The sequence below is a fragment of the Pinus tabuliformis genome, chromosome 6 (assembly GCF_031772625.1).
Source record: "Pinus tabuliformis cultivar Carrire ecotype Pingquan chromosome 6, CPIR1, whole genome shotgun sequence".
In the NCBI taxonomy this organism is placed as follows: domain Eukaryota; kingdom Viridiplantae; phylum Streptophyta; class Pinopsida; order Pinales; family Pinaceae; genus Pinus; species Pinus tabuliformis.
This window is the reverse complement of record NC_142292.1, coordinates 814,088,633-814,111,616: the sequence shown is the minus strand read 5'-3', so window position 1 is coordinate 814,111,616 and position 22,984 is coordinate 814,088,633.

Genomic DNA, 22,984 nt, shown 5'->3' with positions numbered 1-22,984 from the left:
CTCATTTAGAGGCTCACTTTACTCTTCCCCTTTGTAGTAAGAGAACCTTGACACAGTTACATTACGCACTCACCAGGCACACGTACCTTGCTGTTTGAAGATACTAGTGTAACACTCACATGTGCTAACAGCTAGAGATAAGGCAAATCTCTAAATATATGGCAAACGGGCCTTCATACCGGATGGGACTCCTACACCAAACAGTGTGAGGTCTAGTTGGGACTTCACATCGGGGAGATCCCCTTTGTTGGTGGGTCCAGCACCGTCAACACGTGCAAAGAGGAGCAGTAAGACTTCATTATATAGCTATTGATGACCAAATCGCCAACATTCTTACCACTGTCAACAGATGCAAAGAGGAGCAGTAAGACTTCATCATATAGCGATTGATGACCAAATCGCCGACATTCTTACCAAGGCTTTGCCAAAAGGAAAGTTCTTGTTTTTCAGAGAGCAACTTGGACTGACAAATGTGACCCTTCCTAGAGAGAGTGGTCATGGATGATAAGCCTTGGATGTGTGAGATCCTTGTCATGTGTTGACAAGTGGACCCCCCCAGCAATGATGAGCTTTGGATGAGCGAGATCCTTGTCATGTGTTGAGAAGTGGATCCGCCCAAGTTGTGATGAGCCTTGGATGAGCGAGATCCTTATCATGTGTTGACAAGTGGATCCCCTCAAACAGTGATGAGCCTTGGATGCGCAAGATCTTTATCATGTGTTGACAAGTGGATCCCCCAAGCTGTGATGAGCCTTGGATGAGCGAAATCCTTGTCATGTGTTGAGAAGTGGATCTTGTCATGTGTTGACAAGTGGATCCCCCCAAGCAGTGATGAGCCTTGGATGTGCTAGATCTTTGTCATGTGTTGACAAGCGGATCCCCCCAAGTGTGTATAGGGTGATGGATGCATCTACCCTATGATGATTCTTCTTCATTAGATTGTAACATCATTGTTCCAAAGAAAAAATAGTAGAGATCTTTGTATCAGAAAGAAATTCCTCCCTAGCTAAGAGGGAGTGTTGAAAATTGACAACTATGGGATGAATTTCCTTGAATAAAATTTCATTTTTTACCTTTCTAAAGTGACTTTCTAAAAATAAAAAAAGTCACGTCTATCTTTGCAACCATGACTTTCCAAAAATAGTAAATCACCTTCCATCAATTCGTAACCATATATACATGATGGAAAATCACTTAACTTGTCCTCGATCAATCTCAATTGTTTATTTTTTAACTTAATCATCAACATTATTATTATTACTATTATCCTCTTTAAGATATTATTATATTATTATTAAAAATAAATTCAAGTCTCTAAATCATGAGATTCAATCATGTCATATGTAACTCCCCTCAATTAATGCATATGTTACTCTCTCTCCCTTAATGGATTCATTCCTCTCTCTTTTCAATGCTCTTACGCACCTCTTACACTCCCTTACACACTTTAATGATTCATCATAAAAAGATTCCTCTTACACCTCTTTAATGTATAAGCTACACTTCTCTCCTAAATGCATAAGTTACACTCCTTTCCTCAATGCATAAGTTACGCTCCTCTCCTTTATAGCATAAGTTACACTCCTATTTTGGCATACGTAACTCCTCCTCAAGGCATAAGAGTTACTCTCTCATGAATTCAACCTTCTTGCTCTTCCTATATATTTGTGACTCTCATTATCACTTGACACACTTGTGCTTGTGAAAAGGAGAATTCAAACTTGAGAAAGAGAGAGTTGGACAATCTAGAGGAAGATTGAGAGAGAGAGAGAGTCTTGAAGAGCAAGAACAGATCTTGGAGATTCAAAGTGGTTCAGTGTTTGCATCAGTTACTGCTATCAGGTATCTTCTTCAGATTTGAGTGAACTTCTTCATTCTCTCATTGCACTTTGTATCTTTGCTGAGCAATTGATTTCTAATAGAAGAAGAATCTGGTTGGGTTTTTCCCTAGCCATTGACCTAACTTCTCTATGTCTCATTGAGTTCTTGGTTGTCTTCCATTGTGCATATGGTTTATATGGTTTATGTTATATCTACAATTACTTAACTTATTTTGCAACATAAAGAAGTTTTGTATTTAAGTGATTGTAACAACATAAAACATTACTTAACTTATTTTGCAACATAAAGAAGTTCTAGATTTAAGTGATTGTAACAACATAGAACATCAAAATTTTAACACTATTCTATGTACAAGGCTGAGTTTGTAAGACATTTTCTGGGCAAGTTTTGCTTATGGTTTGGAGGCTAAAACTATGACAGGTCCGTCATTTTCTTTCTGATATTACAGGAGGGTCGAACCCTAAATTAGAGTTGGTTTGAGGTTGCAACAAACCTATTCAAAGGGACGAATTTGTTGGAGAGGCGGCGCGGGAGATATGGGTAGTTTGCAAAGGGAAAACACGGGACTTGAGGAGATTTGGAGGCTGGAAAGAGTGTGGTCACATCAGCTACAGGAAGCCCTAACCAGGATCGAGTTACCTCAAAGAAGAGTCATAGGATCGAGCCTTAATTGAGTGAAGATCAAAGGTCATTCTTGTGAATAGGTGTCGAGATACATAGCTCAAGAATAAGGGCTCAAAAGTGGAAAGGATCAACACTGTAATTGGAGGAGTTTGAGGCCAAATTTGTAGCAGCTCTATAGCTCTACAAGATGCTCTAATCAGAGGGCCATGGCCTCAGAAATTCAGTGCACAGGTGATGTTCCTTGCAGAGGTATGTATGGTGTTCTCTATATTGATGTTTTGGTTCTAATTGAGCAGAATTAGGAGTAGCCTATGCACATAGTGAAGGGTTGTTAAATAGCTCCTAATTACAGTCCTTTGTGAAGGACGATGATGTGTGACAGATTTCTCATGACAATGATATATATGGCAATGTCCTTGAGACAATGATGACAGTGATATAAAGGGCATTGATATTTGTACTTATAATAGTGATATTTGGGCTAATCTTCAATATTAGTGACAGTGATGTTTGGACAGAGATTCTAGTTCTTTGGATAATGATGTGTGGCAAAATTACTTGTCCTTATAGGACAAGGATGTATGGGAGAGTTACTTGTCCTTATTGGTCAATGATGTATGACAGAGCTACTTGTGCTTATGACAGTGATATGGAGGCAACTTTTATGGTTTCTTCTTTTGGTCACTAAGGTCCTGTGGAGGGCATATGAATGCCTCTATCTAGGGTTGGCCCTAGTCTCTAACCTAAATCATGGTGTCTCTATTGTGTATGTTTTTTTTCTATGTTGAAATTTGGTACCGGAGGACAGGTGGTTCCCTTAGGCTTTGATCTTTGGCCTAGGGAAAAGTGTCCAAAAGAATTTAATTTTTCTCCTAAAGTGACTTTTATAAAGTTAAATCTAATTTAAAAGTGACTTCAAGTGATAAAGTTACTAAGTCTAATTTTAAAGTGACTTTTATAAAGTCAATGAAAAATTAGAAAGGAAAAGTGACTTTGGAAATAAATGACTAAGTGGATCTTTATTAAAGTGGGGTGAATTAAAAAATAAAAAGTGAGATTTAAATGAGCATTTAATCTCAGCCATTGATCTAAATCTATTTCAGCCATTGGATTTAGAGATCACCCAAAAGTCACTTGGAGTTATATTAAGGGAGGAAAAGATCACGTTCGATTCAATTCTTTCATGAGCAGATTGAGAGAAGGAGAGCAAGAGAGCAAGGGAGATTTCTGGGCGGTGTAACAGCTACGGTGTATCAGCAGCGGAGTATCAGCAGCGGTGTAACAGCAGCGGAGTATCAGCAGCGGTGTAACAGCAGCGGAGTATCAGCAGCAGTGTATCAGTAGCGGTGTATCAGCAGCGGTGTAACAGCAGCAGAGTATCAGCAGCGGTGTATCAACAGCGGTGTAACAGCAGCGGAGTATCAGCAACGGTGTATCAGCAGCGGTGTAACAGCAGCGGAGTATCAGCAGCGGTGTAACAGCAGCGGTGTAACAGCAGCGGTGTATCAACAGCGGTGTATCAGCAGCGGAGTATCAGCAAGGCTGAGTTTCAGCAAGGCTGAGATAAGTTGTAAAAGTCTGTTTGCTGATTTTTTGCTGAACATTTCTCCTACTGTAAAAAGGCATTTTCCAGAAATAAAGAAGAGCTCTCAAACTGGTTTTCCCCAAGAGTTGTAGGGGGTTTTTCCAGGGTCACATTGACCAAAAATCTCAGTGTTTAAATGTGTTTTAATGGCTGTTTATTACTGCTGATTTTTATTTCTGCAATTTCCAGCATTCTGTAAAATTTCCAGAATTTGTGTTTTCAGCAAATTTATTTTTTTCAGCTTGTTAAATGTATGGTTATGGGAAAGGGCATTTAACTATATGGGAGAAATAAGGAGAAACTGAAAACCGGGGTGGGAAATGAGAAATTTCTACATGGTATCAGAGCTTGAGTGCTGAAGGGCAGTTTGGGACAGCAAAAGGAAAAATTACAGTTGCTGATTTTTCACTCAGAAAATTCCAGCAAGCTGATTTTTCATAAACAGCAGTTTTATCTTTACTACAGCAGTGCTATTTTTCAGTTTTAGGACAACAGGATGTCATTGGGATTGAGGGTGGAGGATAGGCTGGATTGGCATATAAATTATAGCGTTTGGAAGGAGAGAATGCAGAGTATCTTTGAGGAGGCAGAAGTCTGGGATATCATGGTGCATACCACACAGAACCCTGTTGTTGTGCCTACTGATGCTACTCAGTTGACAGCTTATAATAAAAAGAACAACAAGGGTAAGAGGTTGATTCTAGACGGAATCAAAGACCATTGCATTCCTCATGTGAGAGGAAAGAGCAATGCCCATGAGATGTGGACAACATTGTCCAATCTTTACCAGAGTACCAATGAGAACCGGAAGATGGTCCTGAAGGAGAAGCTGAAGAACATTAAAATGGGTAATGATAGTGCAGTTGGATATCTCACAAAGATTACTAATGTGAGAGATGAGTTGGCAGCGATTGGAGAGGCCATTCCACCCACTGAGTTGGTGCGGATTGCAGTGAATGGCCTCCCCCGTTCATGGTTGAACTTTGTTGATGGGGTTTGTGCACGTGAGACCCTTCCCACATGGGAGAGGTTTTGGGATGATTGCATTCAAACAGAGATCAGGAAAGGTCAGCTTAGGGCAGCCAAGCCAATTGAGCAGGATGAGGATGTAGCACTGGTGGCAGGAGGCAAGAAAGGCAAAGGGAAGAAGCAGGCTTCCACAAGCAGTGGTGGGGGCAAAGGCAAAGGTAAAGGTAAACAGGGGAACACACAGAAGGACTATTCCAAGGTGAAGTGTTGGAATTGTCAAAAGATGGGACACTATGCAGTTGTGTGTCCGGAGAAGAAGAAGAAGAAAGAGAAGAACCAGGACGTGGCAGCTTCAGCAGAGATTGAGGACTTTGCTGGTCGTTTTGACCGAGAGTTTGCGTTCACTACGTGTGAGTCCTCTAGTGCAAGATCACCTGCCACACAGGTTCAGAGGGAGCATGTTTTTCCCTCGATTAGCGGAGCATCTTCAGGTATCTGGTATGTGGACAGTGGGGCTTCACGTCATATGGCAGGAGTCCATGAGTACTTCTCAGAGCTTTCAGAGAGTGGCACTGATATTGAGGTAGTACTCGGTGATGACAGAGTTGTTAGAGTAGTCGGGGTGGGGACAGTGACATTTCAGAGGGAGTCCAAACCTCCCTTGAAGGTGTCAGAGGTTCTTTATGTGCCAGGGATGAGGAAGAACCTCATATCCGTCTCAGCTTTGGAGGACAGAGGATATGAGGTACTATTCAGGGGAGGACAGGTGTTGATGTATCCCAGGGGCACTCCAGTTGATTCAGCTAAAGTGATAGGTGTACGCCATGCAAAGGTGTACAAGTTTGCATTCCAGCCCCTTTTGGCATTGAGCAGTAGTACCGACAGCAGAGCTAGCAGTTCTGAGCTGTGTGAGATTTGGCACCGCGGGATGGAACATATGTATCATGGAGCCTTGAGGACATTGCGGGAGATCACTACAGGTGTGCCAGATTTCAGTACTGATCACTTCGATACTTGCAGAGGTTGTGCGATGGGCAAGTTTGCCAAATCCCCTTTTCCCAGCAGTGACAGCAGAGCGACGGGGATACTTGATTTGATTCATTCCGATGTGAGCGGTCGGATGTCTCATGTTTCCTTGAGTGGATATGAGTACTATGTTTTATTCATCGATGATCACTCCAGGAGGACCTGGATTTATTTTTTGAAGACCAAGAGTGAGGTCTTCAAGCGGTTTCAGAAGTTCAGAGCTCTTGTGGAGACTCAGACAGGTCAAAAGATCAAGTCCCTGAGGTCGGACAATGGAGGAGAGTACACCCTTGGAGAGTTTGCTGACTATTGTGCGGAGGCAGGCATTAGGAGGGAGTTCACTGTTCCTTACAACCCCCAACAGAACGGGGTTGCGGAGAGGAAGAACAGATCCATCATAGGGGCTGCCAAGGCCATGTTACATGATCAGGGGTTGTCATTGTTCTTGTGGGCAGAGGCCTGCAACACAGCTGTTTACTTGCAGAACAGGAGTCCGCATCGTGCCTTGGGGCACATGACTCCGGAGGAGGCTTTCTCTGGGAAGAAGCCTGATATTGGTCATCTTCATATCTTTGGATGCATTACATACTCCTATATACCCAAGGAGAAGAGGACCAAACTAGAGCCCACCGCAGAGAAGGGTATCTTTGTGGGCTACAGTGAGACCTCAAAGGCCTTTCGGATTTACATTCCTGCACAGAGGAGAGTTGTTGTCAGACGGGATGTGAAGTTCGAGGAGGACAGGGCCTTTAGGAGGTCACGAGAGTTAGAGTATCTGGATCAGCCAGACCCTCAGCAACAGTTGAGTCAGTCGCAGGGATCCAGTGGGCAGGGATCAGGAGGATCCGGAGGTACATCTATGAGGATGTCAGGTCCGTCAGTGAGCAGTGGCTCGCCGAGCCAGAGGGGTGGTACTCCGGGCAGCATGCAGAGCAGTTCACTAGGGAGTCCATTGATGCACAGTTCACACGGTGCCTCAGCTTCTAAAAGTTCAGGTGCAGGCAGGAGGACAGCAGACAGACAGTCAGGAGTTCAGGCTACTGATGGTGATGAGGAGGAGGAGTTTCATTCTCCTATGGGAGAAGCATGCTCAGGGAAGAGAAAGCCCAAGTGGCTTTAGGACACCTTGAGAGATACCACATCTGTTGCTGAGCCGAAGAGGCCGGTCAGAGAGAGTAGACCACCTGAGAGGTTTTGTAGCTATATGGCGATGGTTACCAGCATCCTTGACTCTGAGCCTTCTAGCTATGAGGAGGCAGCTAGCCAGCAGGTCTGGAGAGAGGCCATGCAGGAGGAGTATTCTTCTATCATGAAGAATGATGTTTGGGAGGTGGTGCCGAGGCCTGAGGGCAAATCCGTGGTTACTTCCAGATGGCTTTACAAGGTAAAGCATGCTGCTGATGGCATCATTGAGAAATTCAAAGCGAGGTTTGTGGCTAGAGGGTTCTCCCAGGTAGAGGGAGTTGATTATGAGGAGACCTTCGCTCCCGTGGCTCGATATACTTCGATCCGCTCCATTATATCGATAGCAGCAGAGATGGGTTGGAAGATCCACCAGATGGATGTGAAGACCGCATTTCTTAATGGCTTCATACAGGAGGAGGTGTACATTGAGCAGCCACAGGGCTTTGAGGTGCATGGGAAGGATTCCCATGTGTGCAGACAGAAGAAGGCCCTTTATGGCCTGAAGCAAGCTCCCAGAGCTTGGTACTCCAGGATAGATACATATTTGCAGGGGATGGGTTTCACAAAGAGTGAGGCAGATCCGAACCTTTACTTTATTGTGATTGGTGAGGAGCCTCTCATTCTGGTGTTGTATGTGGATGACTTGATCATTACAGGTGCAGAGAGACTCATAGAGCACTGCAAAAGAGATCTTGCGACGGAGTTTGAGATGAAGGACATCGGCTTGATGCATTACTTTTTGGGTTTGGAGGTGTGGCAGGAGGAGGGGCATTTCTTCCTGGGGCAAGGGAAGTATATTGTGGACATCCTTAGCAGATTCCACATGGAGGATTGTAGACCCATGTCGACACCGATGATCACCAACTGGAAGAAGCTTCATGCTTCGGATTCCGAGTTGGTGGATCCCACATTGTACAGGCAGCTGATTGGTTCCTTGATATATTTGGTCAACACTAGACCAGATATCTGTTTTGCAGTCAACACGATGAGTCAGTTTATGTGTGAGCCTAGGAAGGTTCACTGGGTGGCTGCAAAACACATTTTGCGGTACTTGCAGGGGACAGTGGATTATGGTCTGGACTACAGGCAGGGAGATGGAGTGAGATTGGCAGGATACACTGATTCTGATTGGGCAGGTTGTGCTTCTGATAGGAAGAGCACTTCAGGGTGCTGTTTTGGGTTGGGTTCAGCAGTAGTGTCATGGTTCAGCCGGAAGCAGCAGTCAGTAGCACTGAGTTCAGCGGAAGCAGAGTATATGGCAGCCAGTCTAGCTAGTTGTGAGGCTATCTGGCTTCGCAAGATGTTGTTTGGCTTATTTGGTCAACCGTTGAGACCTTCAGTGATTTACTGTGATAATCAGAGTTGCATTAAACTCACGGAGAATCCAGTATTTCATGACAGGTCAAAGCATATCGGGATCAGATATCATTTCATCAGAGACTATGTTCAAAAGGGAGTTGTGAAGCTTGAGTATATTTCCACTGATGAGCAGGTTGCAGATATTCTTACCAAAGCCTTACCATGGGGCAAGCATGTCTACTTCAGAGACAAGATGGGTGTGGTGAGGAACACCTTCCTCGGTAAGAGGGAGTGTTGAAATTTGGTGCCGGAGGACAGGTGGTTCCCTTAGGCTTTGATCTTTGGCCTAGGGAAAAGTGTCCAAAAGAATTTAATTTTTCTCCTAAAGTGACTTTATAATTTTATAAAGTTAAATCTAATTTAAAAGTGACTTTAAGTGATAAAGTTACTAAGTCTAATTTTAAATCAACTTTTATAAAGTCAATGAAAAATTAGAAAGGAAAAGTGACTTTGGAAATAAATGACTAAGTGGGTCTTTATTAAAGTGGGGTGAATTAAAAAATAAAAAGTGAGATTTAAATGAGCATTTAATCTCAGCCATTGATCTAAATCTATTTCAGCCATTAGATTTAGAGATCACCCAAAAGTCACTTGGAGTTATATTAAGGGAGGAAAAAGAGGAAAAGATCACATTCGATTCAATTCTTTCATGAGCAGATTGAGAGAAGGAGAGCAAGAGAGCAAGGGAGATTTCTGGGCGGTGTAACAGCTGCGGTGTATCAGCAGCGGTGTATCAGCAGCGGTGTAACAGCAGCGGTGTAACAGCAGCGGAGTATCAGCAGCGGTGTATCAGCAGCGGTGTAACAACAGCGGAGTATCAGCAGCGGTGTATCAGCAGCGGTGTAACAGCAGCGGAGTATCAGCAACGGTGTAACAGCAGCGGTGTAACAGCAGCGGTGTATCAGCAGCGGAGTATCAGCAGCAGAGTATCAGCAAGGCTGAGTTTCAGCAAGGCTAAGATAAGTTGTAAAAGTCTGTTTGCTGATTTTTTGTTGAACATTTCTCCTACTGTAAAAAGGCATTTTCCAGAAATAAAGAAGAGCTCTCAAACTGGTTTTCCCCGAGAGTTGTAGGGGGTTTTTCCAGGGTCACATTGACCAAAAATCTCAGTGTTTAAATGTGTTTTAATGGCTGTTTATTACTGCTGATTTTTATTTTTGCAATTTCCAGCATTCTGTAAAATTTCCAGAATTTGTGTTTTCAGCAAATTTATTTTTTTCAGCTTGTTAAATGTATGGTTATGGGAAAGGGCATTTAACTATATGGGAGAAATAAGGAGAAACTGAAAACCAGGGTGGGAAATGAGAAATTTCTACATTCTATTGTTCCCTATTGTTCCGCTACATTGTTGATGTTATTGTTATCTCTATATAATTGCTTATGATGATATGGGATGAATGTAATAAGTAAATTGTTGAAAAAGTTTTAAAATGTGATTATCTACAACAGAGAACAATCTAGCCCTCAAATTAACATGGTATTAGAGTTGGGATGAACAAAATTCATTAAAGATCACCCCCCGTGTAGACACCTATGATGGATTTCTTGATCAAGCAAAGTGAAAGAGATGATGTTGTCAAACCTAAAAGAATGCTAAGGTTTAAGGAAGTCATACGGATGTAGGAATTTACAAGGTAAGTTCCTCAGATAGAATACCAAAGGACACCGCTCACAAACAGATCACAGATCAATACACCAGTATTCTTGACGTGGTTAAAACCCTTAAAGAGGGAAACAGTCCACGGCCTAAGCCAACGCGGCCACTTTAGGCAATTTATTAATGTAAAAGAAAGAAAATTTACATAAGCTTCTCTCATGAACGGTCACCTAACAAATGACCCTCCATGCTCTTTAAATAGAGATCATGGACCAATCGAGTGTTAAGCCACGAATCAAGTGTCGGTAATACCGACGAGAGAATAAACCGTCAGATCACTTCATGTCTAAAACATATCATTACCATCGGATTGTAAGTTACAAAAATTACATACTAAAGAAACACACTTTACCTAACTATACACTAGACCAAGTTGTACTTAATTATTTCCTATGTGTCGAAATATCCTAACATCCCCCCTTAAGAACAACTTGGGATAGGATTGAAGGATGTACAAAGCTGAAACAATAGGAGAAGGAAGGAGGCATTAGAGCCTATCCCCCCTTAGTGACAACTTCCTGAACTCCAACCATAAATCGAAGTTTAGTAAACTTCGTCTCTGTGAGAGCCTTTGTAAAGATGTTTGCAACTTGATCATTGGTTGAACAATAGTGCACTTCAAGAACATGGTCATGAATGAGATTTCTGATGAAGTGCATGTGTAGTTCAATGTGTTTGTTGCGCTAATGTTGGACTGGATCTTTGCATAGTTGAATAGCACTTTGATTATCACACCAAAGTGTAGTCGGATGTTGCTGCTGAAAACCAAACTCTGACAGGATCTGACGAAGCCACAAGGCTTCCTTACTAGCTTCCATGGAGCCACAATACTCTGCTTTTGCTGAAGAAAGAGAAATGGAACTTTGTTTCTTGCAAGCCCATATAATAGGTCCAGTACCAAGAGTGAAGACATACCCTGCAGTAGACTTCCGATCATCAGGGTTACCAGCCCAATCAAAATCAGTGAAACCAACCAACAGAGGAGATGCTTTTGCACTGTAATGAATCCCAAACTAAATTGTACCTCGAACATAACGAAGTATTCTTTTAGCTGCTTTCTAATGATTTTCATGTGGGTTTTGCATAAATCGAGCAACAAGGCCAACAACAAAGGGAAAGCCAGGATAGGTATGGGTCAGATACAAAAGTTTTCCAACAAGCTAATGATATAAGTGTTAAAATTGGCAACTAGGGCCAAACTCCATATGGGTCATCTTATTTATGACAGCTAATATTTTTCTTGGATCCCTCTCATCGAGAGGTGTAGGATTGATCTAAAGATCATCCGATTCCGATAAGTATTCATGGAGTTATGAATTTATTTATGTTATGGGACAATTCGTCAAGGTTGGCCAGCAACCAAATAAACCCCTCTTGTGCTCAACGTTTTAGTATAAATAAAGGTACCTTGAAAGATAAGTTGCACAAAACGCCGAAACGTTTCAGAGTTTCCGAAACGGGTACATTTAGAAACGTCACCTCCCAAAAAGGGAAACGTAGTCGAAACGTTGGCTGAAACGCAATATATGTTTATATATATATAAATAAGTGAATAACACATTATCTTGCAAGAAAAAAGGTAATAAGACCCATAGATAACAATCTAGAAGGAAAACCAAGTCTATATTAACTCTCATAGATGATTACATAATGGTTGAGTTTCAGTCAAGTTTCGGCTGAGTTTTGGAGTTTCGGGTACGAGTACGTCCCAAAACGTCGGGTTCCTAGAAGTTTCGTGCAACATAGCTTGAAAGTCATTGGATACACATCCTCTTGGTGATCTCTTCCTCTCCACTTGTCTTTGGGTTTTGGTGGGAGGAGAAATCTAAAGAGGATATGCTACCCTAAAGGATGCCCTAGATCCTAACACTATCATGGAGGAGATTTTAACGCAGTGAAGAAAGGGTTCTATGCAGCTAGTCAAGATGCCTTCTATGCAACCCTAAAGGAGGAGTCTTGGAGGAGCCCTAGCCGCAGTCAAGGAAGGAAGTAAAGTATAAGCCCTCGGGCCTCAACGCTGTCAAGAAAAGGCTCTCTAGTCTAAGGAGATTCAACACAGATCTAAGGAGTACTAGAGGGAGCCCTAGATGCAGTAAAAAGAAGCCTACACACAGCTAAAGGATAAGCCCTCATTTGCTGTCCTATATACCCTAGCCGTAGGTCATGATTTGCATTCACAAGTAACCCTCAAAACGCAGCAAAATAGAACCTTGATCTGATGTCTGAGTAGCTCCTAAACCGTTGTCCACAAAGATCCTAATCTGTTGTCATAATGGAGACTCTAACCACTGTATTGAGAAGAGTTTTATATGCTCTCTAGTGGAAGGTTATGAAGCCCTAGCAACAGTGAGGAGATCTGAAAGGGGGATGTATTACGCTGTCAATCTAGAGACCTAATTGGCAACCCTCATCTAGCTCTTATTTTCCATCATGAAAAAGGTCTTATACGCAGCTCTATTAGCCGCAATAGAAGAGGCCCTAATCAGTGGGATGCAAAGACCTAAGACGCAGCAAGAAGAAGTGGTCTTATGTCGCAGCAAAAGGAAGTATTTCATCAGCATTAAAGTCACATTGTTGTAGGTGACAGCATGACACATTTGAGATCTATTTTGGGCATACTGTGCAGCAATAAGGCTGATTGGTAGATACTATTCTTCAAGGGTAATAGCTGGGTACTATATGATAACCTGCTTGCTGCTGGGCTAGGCCGCAGGCCATAGCTAGCAGCATATTGTGTTAAGGGTTGCACAAGGATAAGGACTAAAGGTTGATATGACTGCTTGTGTGGTCAACATGTTAGACAGCTTGGTTAGATACAGCAGTTGGATGCAGCATGGTATTAGTGACAACAGTAAAGTGCAAGCATAGTAGTCAATGAGTGCACATCAGTGATGAGTGCAGCATTGAGTGCAGATCCGTGATGAGAGCAACTCAGTGATCGAAGCAGCAAAGTGACAGGAGTAGCAGCATGAAGTGCCTAGCATGGTCATTAGGTCCAACATTGTGATGATGAGTGCAGAATGGTGTTGCACGGTGAGGTACAGCATATGAACGAGATGCAGCACAATGATAGGTGAAGGAGTCACCTTGGAGAATCAGTTGAAGCATCATGTCTTCAACTGATCTCATGTAGAGATGATCTATTCTCTTATCTTGAAAGTGGAAGTGTTGATTGTTGTTGTAAATGTACTATCTCTCTCCCTCTCTGCTGAACTATTGAAGAACATATAAGAAGAATTGATCAAGGGTTTCCCCACATTGGGGTTTGTCCCTGGCTGGCGCCACATCTTGTGTCCTCTTGTCTTGGCTTGTCTTCTAAGATTTATGTTTATGTTCTATCTGCAGTTTACTTTAATGTTGATGTGATTGCTAATCTAGAAAAGATATTGAGCTAACTGTGAAAATTGAATTAAATTGCTCTAAGCATAGAACATACCTAAACTTAACAATAAGGTAGCATCAACTTCAGGGGAAACACAAGTGACTGAAAATTTGGCTCCAGACTGAAAGGGAGAAGGGAATGGCTTACAGTCTTCCATGTAAAAGTGGCATGAAAGATCATAGGCATACTTGGACTGGGAAAGGGAAATACCTTCTTTAGATTACAAGACTTGAAGAGCAAGAAAATAATGCAAGTGTCCTAAGTCTGTCATTTCAAACTGCTTTTTAAGGCTGGACTTCAAATGGTTTATAAGGTTGGGATCACTACTAGTAAAGATAAGATCATCAACATAAAGAACAAGAATGATAAGAGACTTACCCACTTTCTTGGTGTAGACAGTATTGTCAGAATGACACCTAGAAAAGCCAGTATCTAAAAGAAAACTATCCATTTTGGCATACCAAGCCCGAGGGGCTTGCTTGAGACCATAAGGGGATTTCTCAAGCCAACATACAAGGCTGGAGTTTGTTTCTATAAAACCAAGAGGTTGTTCCATATAGATTTCTTCATGTGAGTCCCCATGCAAGAAGGCGAATTTAACGTCCATATGATGGACTTCCCATTTGAAAGAGGCAGCAAGGGAAAGAACAAGGCGAATAGAGTTCATTTTGGCAACACGGGAGAAGGTTTCAGTATAGTCAATGCCTTCAACTCGTGAAAAACCCTTAGCAACAAGATGAGCTTTATGTTTATCAAGTTTTCCATCTGGTCCAAACTTGATTCTGTAAACCCATTTGCATCTAATAAGTTTTTGTCCCTTTGGAAGAGGAACAAGGTCCCATGTATCATTTGCCAATAATGAACGATATTCTTCATTCATAGCTGCGTCCCAATCTGGATGGCCTGAAGCTTCTGCAAAGGTGTCAAGATCATAATTCGTTGAAGCTTGAGCCAATAAAGAAGAGGCTCTATCGAACTGAGAACATGTACGACGTTGATCTATAGGATCACCTACAAGAGCACCTGCTGCATCCCGAGTAGCGCGGACCCATTTTGGAAGCTGAGGAGCTGAAGGAAGATCCCGAGAAGGTGGGGGAGGATTGTTATCCTCATTGTCATCATCTGAAGAAAGAATATTTTCAGAAGTAGAAGGGATAGAGAGGTGTGGCACATCCGCCAAACTAGGCTCGCAGACCGATATATATTCAGCAAACTTTACATCTCTTCTAATGATACATTTTTGGATTTAGGTTGAAGAAGTCTATATCCTTTGACATCTTCAGAATATCCAACAAAAATACATTTTTCACTCTTAGGTTCTAAGGCTTTATGTTTCTCATCTGGAATATGGGCCCATGCTTCACTTCCAAAAACACGAAAGTGACTTACATCTGGTCTAATTGAGCTCCATGCTTCTTCTGAAGTAATATTCTTTAAAACCTTAGTAGGAGTGCGATTTACTATGTAATTTGCACAGTTAATTGCGCTGCCCAAAAATTAAGACTAAGTCCTTTAGATTGAAGCATACAATTAGCCATTTCCTTTAAGGTGCGATTCTTCCTTTCAGGTACACCATTTTGTTGTGGAGTATATGGAACAGTATGTTGCAATTGAATTCTATGCTCAGTGCAAAAGTTGATGAATTTTTTGTTAACATATTCTCTACCATTATCAGATCATAGCTTAAGAATTTGATGTCCAGATTGTTTCTCAACTAAGAACTTGAAGGCCAAGAACATGTTAAAGACTTCACTCTTGAGCTTTAAGAAGTATACCCAAGTGCATCTGGAGAAATCATCAATGAAAGTTAAGAAATACTTGTAGCCAGAGAATGAAACAACTGGAAGTGGACCACATAAATCAATATGCACAAGCTGTAAAGGGGTTGAGGCATGCCAAGAGGCACATTTTTCAAAACTATCCTGATGATGTTTTCCAAGTACACATCCAGAACAAACACCGTCTCTGCAAGATACCACAGGAAGACCTGTCACCATATTTTCTTTACATAGATTTTGAAGGGAGTGATAGTTTAAGTGACCAAATTGCTCATGCCAAAGCTTGCTCACTTCATCATTATGAGCAACAAATAACGAGGGAAGAGTTGATGATCCAAAGTTGTTAAACTTATACAACCTTGTAGAATCATCAGCAATGCTAGTAGCTAAAATCTGTCTAGGATCTCTTAGGTCCTTAATTACAATAGCATGAGGTGAAAATTCAACGGTTTTACCTTCACCTGAATGAGTTATCTGATATACAGATAGAAGGTTGCAGGATAAGGTAGGAACACATAATACATCATTGTCTAGATGAATAGTTCCAGTCCCTACAACACTAAGAGATCTATCATCTCCAACATAAATATTTTTGGTGTTACAATCATTTAAAGAAGAAAACATGTCTTTGTTTTTGGCCATGTGATAAGAAGCTCCAGAATCAATGAGCCACTCATGAAAATGAGAAGAAGAAGATACATTTAGTGCATAACCAGACCGAGATGTTTGACAACCACATGCAAAAAGTGTTATTCCTGAAGATGAAGTTGAAGTTGAAGAGTGCTCCAAATGGATGTTATGCTTCTTCATGGTTGCTTCCAAGGCTTCCATCTTCTTAAAGCATTTGGATTCTAAGTGGCCATCACGATTACAAAAGTTGCAATGTCTATCAGTCTTCTTCCCTTTGTTTTTATTTGCCTTATCATTTTGTTGAATTGATTTTTCATTTTGAGACTGAAATTGCTTAGGACCCTTGTTTGGTTTAGGACCATTCTTTTTAGGATGTTGTTTCTTAGGATTCTTTGAATTTGGTTGTTGCTAGGCTGCTAAGGCTTTCTTAGAAGAATTTCTAGTATTAAGAAGACCAAGATGTAAGAGTTTTTCTTGTTCTCTTATTAAAGAATCACAAAATGCATCAAAAGAAGGGGACTTGTAGTCTTGTCCTTGAGAAATAAAGGCTTCTCTAGTACAATGGAAGGTGGAAACAAACACAAAGTAGGTTGGTCGCAACTTAGTAAGAATGGAATAGATAAGGCTATCATCTTCTTTCTTAACCTTAACACCTTCCAAGAGAAGTTTAAGGGTCTTGAACTTGGACAAAAAATCTTCAATGGAAGAAAAATTATTGGGGTCCAATGTAAGCAACTCATTTTCAAGTTGATGGGCTCTAATTTCATTTTTAATTCCAAAAACTATATTGAGTTGTTTCATTGCTTCATTGGTGGTATCAATTTCTGAGATATGGAATCTAAACTCTGGAGAAATAGACATCCCTATCAACCCAAGTGCTTGATCTTGCTTATTTTCCCATTTGGCTTGCTTATCTTCATATTTAGGTTTAGAGTCTTGGCCTGAAGCTATTCTAAAAAGGCTTTTACTTCTAAGTAAATCCATAATGTAGGATAGCCATTGGAAGTAGTTGGTGCTGTCAAGAATAACTAGGCATGGACTTTCCATTTTAAAAGAAACTGAAGCTGTAGATGCTGAAACTAAGTGTTCCAATGGAAAGATCTCAAAAAATTAGGCATATTAAAAAAAAAAGGCTCTGGATGAACAAGTTATGGCTTTTAGAAGAAAAGTTGTTGAAAATGCCGACGAACTACGTGAATGCTGGGAAGTGAATGATAATGTTATATTTAAAAAAAAATCCCCCCCCCCTCCAAACTTAATCTAATTAACTCACTTTTAAAAAAAAAAATTATGTGACCCACTTTTATAAATAAGTGAAAGTCACTTTTACAATGGTACTTTATGAACTATCCACTAAATTGTAACTTAAATAAAAGATAAAGTGACTTTAGAATTATAAGTGACTCATTTTTTATAATGGGTGAGAACACTTTTACATAAAGTAACTTTAAAACATAAGTTACATGTGCTTTTTGAAAAAGTAACTTAACAAAAAGAAAGACTTGAACCCAAGACCTCTATTCTCATAAAGTAACTTTGGACCAAGTGAGCTAGTTTAAAAGATAAGTAATTTTTGGAAAAGAGCAAGGTTTTTTTTTCACTGAAGCTTTGGAATGCGTGCTTACTTGAAAAACACTTTTTTGCCTACAAAAAAATAAAAACCACACAAACCAAAACGATCACACAAAAGAAATCCAAGCCTTACAGCTTAAAGTTAGATTTGGACAGAAACTATATATTTTCCTCAATGTTTCTGGTTTTCCGAGATCGCACTAAGGCGCAACGGAAAAGAGCATGCGCATGAGAAAAATCATTTCTTTCTGTTTCTGGTTTGCCCAGATCGCACAAAGTCACAGGGCAAAGAGCATATGCAAAAATGAAAGGTATAGATCCAGTAATAAAAAAATTATAGAAGACTATAAACCAAAATAAACAAAGAGATAAATAACTATAACTGCAAATAAAAGTTGTATATCTCCAGATCTTAAAAATGACATAGTTAGGGCCACTGGAAACCTTTTCGCATGAAACGAAAGGGGTTCCTCACTGGAACATATGCTCCTAACACAATAGAGCAGTCCTCTTGGCCCAAAAGCGGTCAGAAACAATAGATCTAGGAAACGATAGTCGGATGCAGTTGTACCGTCTTCGGATTGGATCACCAGCAGAGGCGGCCCTCGAATAGCTTTGATACCATGTAGGAATTTACAGGGTAAATTCCTCAGATAGAACACCAAAGTACACTGCTCATAAACAGATCACAGATCAATACACCAGTATTCTTGATGTAGTTAAAACCCTCAAAGAAGGAAACAGTCCACAGCTTGAGCCAACGCGGCCACTTCAGGCAATTTATTAATGTAAAAGAAAGAAAATTTACATAAGCTTCTCTCATGAACGGTCACCTAACAAATGACCCTCCATGCTCTTTAAATAGAGATCATGGACCAATCGGGTGTTAATCCACGAATCAAGTGTCAGTAATACCAAGGAGAGAATGAACCGTCGGATCACTTCATGTCTAGAACATATCGTGACCGTTGGATTGTAAGTTACAAAAATTACATACTAAAGAAACACACTTTACCTAACTATACACTAGACCAAGTTGTACTTAATTATTTCCTATGTGTCGGAATATCCTAACAACGGAGCCTTTGTTCTTGCAAATAAAGGTTAGGGTTTGCGAGAAACCCTAGGAGTGGTCTTGAATATGGAAAAGGCTTGGGTTCTATAGCATTGGAACCCTAGTGTGATTTAGAATCTTCATGATATGATATGATCAATGAGAAGCTATTGAGTTATTCAAGCACCGATGCAGATCCAGTGGTCATCTTGCACTTCGATAGTTGAGATTGGTTGCCCAAGAAAGAGATTAAGAATATAAGCGATGCTCAAGAGGAAGCATTTCTTCTTTGCAGAAGTAAAATCAAGAGGGAATTGATAGCTTCCTACAATCCTCATTAAAGATAAGTACTTTTAAGACTTATGTTATTTCTTTGTAACATTTTTCTTGTTCAATTGATTTATCTTCTTAAGGCTATTGTTTATTCTTCGTACATGAGTAATTGGCTAACCAAGTGCTTCTTTCCCTAACCTTTTGAATGAGGGTGTGATCAAGGAAAGCAAATCCATCTTGAGGGCCATCAAGATGTAAAGTAATGCAGGAAGAGTTAGCTCCAAGAGGGAGTTGGTGCAGGAAAATGAAGGAACCACTCTCATATCTAGAGAAGAAAGACAGTCCTACCTCATCATCAAGTACACTTTCATTATGTTTACTTACTTTGTTATTATTTCTCTTGCTCTTGTTGTGGGGTCAAACAACAGAAGGATGTAAGGACCTAGTCCTCCATATCGAGATTGAGGAGGACGCAAGTCATCCCATGATTAGAGTGGTGCTTGAAAATGGACAAGAGCTTAGACCTTAAAGGAAGGATTACACTCTCCAAGGTTAATATTATGACTGAAGAAGCTTCCTATTTAGAGGGAGTAGACTGTCATGTAACAGTCAAATGAGATATTCTGAGTGAAGGAGATGTTGAGAGCAATATGTCCTTCTTGCAAGGACCATTCTAGATGACAAATATGTTGCAGTGTCAGAGAATTCAATAGTGACATGCTCTCTGATAAAGAGTACTATTATAAGATCCTAACACTTGTTGCCAGATGCATTATTATCAGATGTATGTGAAGTTGGCTTCCTCCATGATGTACTTAAGAAAGAAGCATATTTGGAACTACCTCAGAAGTTTGAGGCACATGAGAAGGAGACTCATGATTGCAGACTAAAGAAAGTCCCATATGGACTCAAGCAAGTCCCCTGGGCTTGGCATGCTTGGATTGATGAACATCTGATGCAGACTCCAACCTCTCTTCAAGGTTGAAGGTATGTCTTTGATATTTGGTTTTATATGCTAATAATTTATTTTTGACAGGATCAGATCATCTCATCATTCAGTACCAGAGGGAGTTGACCTTTGAGCCCAAGGTGATCCACTTCTTGAGATTAGAAGTATAACAGAGAGATGATGAGGACTTCCTTGTCAAGGGAAGTATGTTGTCAGAGACTTGGCATGATGGATTACACTAAAGCAATTTAGAGACTCCTCTTTAGGTTCAATTTTGGTGGATCCCACAAAGAGCAAGAAACCAGGTGGATCCTTGTTTTGGAGCATGTACCCTGAGCCAGAGCCTGGGCATATATATTGGGATGCTACAAAGCTTGTATTGAGATACTTACATGATACAATCATTCATGGATTGAGACAGTGTTATGATTATAGAGATATGTCAATGCCAAGTGAACCAAGGTGTTGTAATCAAGAAGAACACATTGAGGTGTTGCTTCAGTATGGGTCTTGCTCTGATTTCCTAGATGAGCAGTGATAGACTTCCATTGCACTCCGTCCAACAATGGTCGATCATATTGTGAGAAGAGTGGCTTCAAAGGCTATCCACATAATTGTCATAGTGCCACCGATGGAGCGATGAGGCTCTAGCACAGAGGGAGCAATGAGGCTCTGACAGTGACTTGTTGCTGGATTGAAGCAGTGAGGCTTCAGCAGATGAGCAGGTTCCAAACATTCTCACCAAGCCATTAAAGTTCATATTCTTTAGAGAGAAGCTTGAAGTGCAGGAGAATGTATCCCTCCCCGACAAGGAACACTATTGATCGAGAACATTGAGCATATGCCTTCCCCCGTCTTTATGACTAGCCATGGACTTGGTGAAGGGGGTTGTTAAGCTAGACTCCTGGGTGTGAGGGTACAAGAACATTGAGCATATGCCTTACCCCATCTTTATGACTAGCCATGGACTTGGTGAAGGGGCTTGTGCAGCTAGACTCCTGGGTGTGAGGGTACTCCTTGAATCCATGGACTTAGCTGACTAAATTCCCTAGTATGCATCCTACCCGCAAGTCACCGTCGTGTCTTTATTGACTAAGGGCCACGATGAAGTGGTTAAGATTGTTAGGATTGCCTCCCATCTTGGCCACATAGGAGAGGAGACTTAGGTGTGCGTGATCTTTACCTAATGGCAAACGCACCTACCATGAACTTGGTTATGGTAAATTAATTTCCCTAAGTATTGGATGCAGGTGTTCTACCACTTGATCGATGAGGATCAAGTTGGGAGAGGGTCAGTCAGTGGACATAGGGTGTGTGTGATCTCTACCAAGGTCATTTATGACTGCCATGGACTTCGTTGTGGTAGATTGATCTCCCCTATTGTCAATGTGGATCATTCTTCTTCTTCTATGGATTGAGTCATCATTGTTCAGTTGAGATGAGGTCATGGAGTTTGACCTAGAGACCAGTAGTGTGATCTTTACCAAGGTCATTTGTGACTGCCATGGACTTGGTTGTGGTAAATTGATCTCCCCTACCATTGGTTGTGGATTATTCTTCTTCTATGAGATGAGATGAGCTTCTCTTATGTCAAGACATGTACATCCGAGATGAGACACATGGTACAGCCAGAAATTCCTCCCTAGCTGAGAGGGAGTGTTGAATATTGGGGCAGCTTCGGGATGAATTTCTCTAAGAGAAATCCAACTACCCCAAGAAGAAACGATCTTGCCCCGGGGAGAATTCAAAATGAATAAAAGAAATATTATTATTAATGTGTTTGGCACTCCTCTCATTATTATTTTATGTGACAAATTTATTTGGGAAAATAACTTTGTCCGCTTCAACATCAAGGCATTTATTAGCAATTTGAATTTGCTTTTCCCCTCCAAATTCACAAGTTGGCCTCATAATATTTCAAGTCAGCCTACCCCAAAGGACATGACCCTTTGTATGAACAATTAACTATAAATTGGCACCTTACCTCCATCATTTGGCATGCAACTCAAACTTCTTCTATGGTGGATTTCGAGCACCTATGGCATCTTTCTCCGTGGCATACGAAGCTCTTGAAGCACTATATATTCTATCTAATGCGGCCTAATGGTGGCATATCTCTGCGGCCTAAAAAGTGGCATCTCTGCAACCTAATGATGGCAATCTTTGCAACCTAAATGGTGGCATCTTTGTGGCCTAATGATGGCAATCTCTGCGGCCTAAACAATGGCATCTATGTGGCATAATGATGGTAATCTCTACAGCCTAAACAGTGGCATCTCTACGGCCTAATTCTGTCATCCTATATGCAGCCTAAACAGTGGTATCTTTGCGGCCTAATTCTTTCATCCCATATGCGGTCTATTTTGTGTACAGGGCCGAGTCTATAAGACATTTTCTGGGCAGGTTTTGCTTATGGTTTGGAGGAAAATTCACTGTGACAGGGCCGTCATTTTCTCTGTGATATTGCAGGAGGGTTGAACCCTAAATTAGAGTTGGTTTGAGGTTGAAACAATCCTATTTGAAGGGCCGAATTTGCTTGAAGGGCAGTGCGAGATATATGGGTAGCTTGCAAATGAAAAACACAAGACTTGACGAGGTTTGGAGGCTAGAATGAGTGCAGTCACATCAACTACAGGAAGCCCTAACCAGGGTTGAGTTATGATGCAAGAGCATCCGAGCACTCATAATTAAAGGAGGAATCCAAAGCGGGGCAAGGAGGACGTGGACCATCGGAGCTGAACATGGGACAAATCTGTTTAAAACAGAGTAAATGATGGAGTGGATAAAGTCTCTCGAAGACTTAATTAAATGTAATTTTCCACATATGTATGCATGTAGAGAGAATTAGGGACAGTTGAGTGATTCATGGAGAGGATTTGATCGGATCCTTTCAGTGATCCGATCCAATATTTCTCTATATATATTACGAGCCTGCGTGTTCAATAGGGAGAGAAGAATATAGAGTGATAGATAGAGTTTTATGAAACCCCGAGTGAGTAAAATGTAATCGAGTGAGAATTCGTTCTAAGGCTGAAATGCCTTAGTTTGTAATCATACCGTATATAATAGAAAGTGTGTGTTCAGTGTTGAATTGTGCAT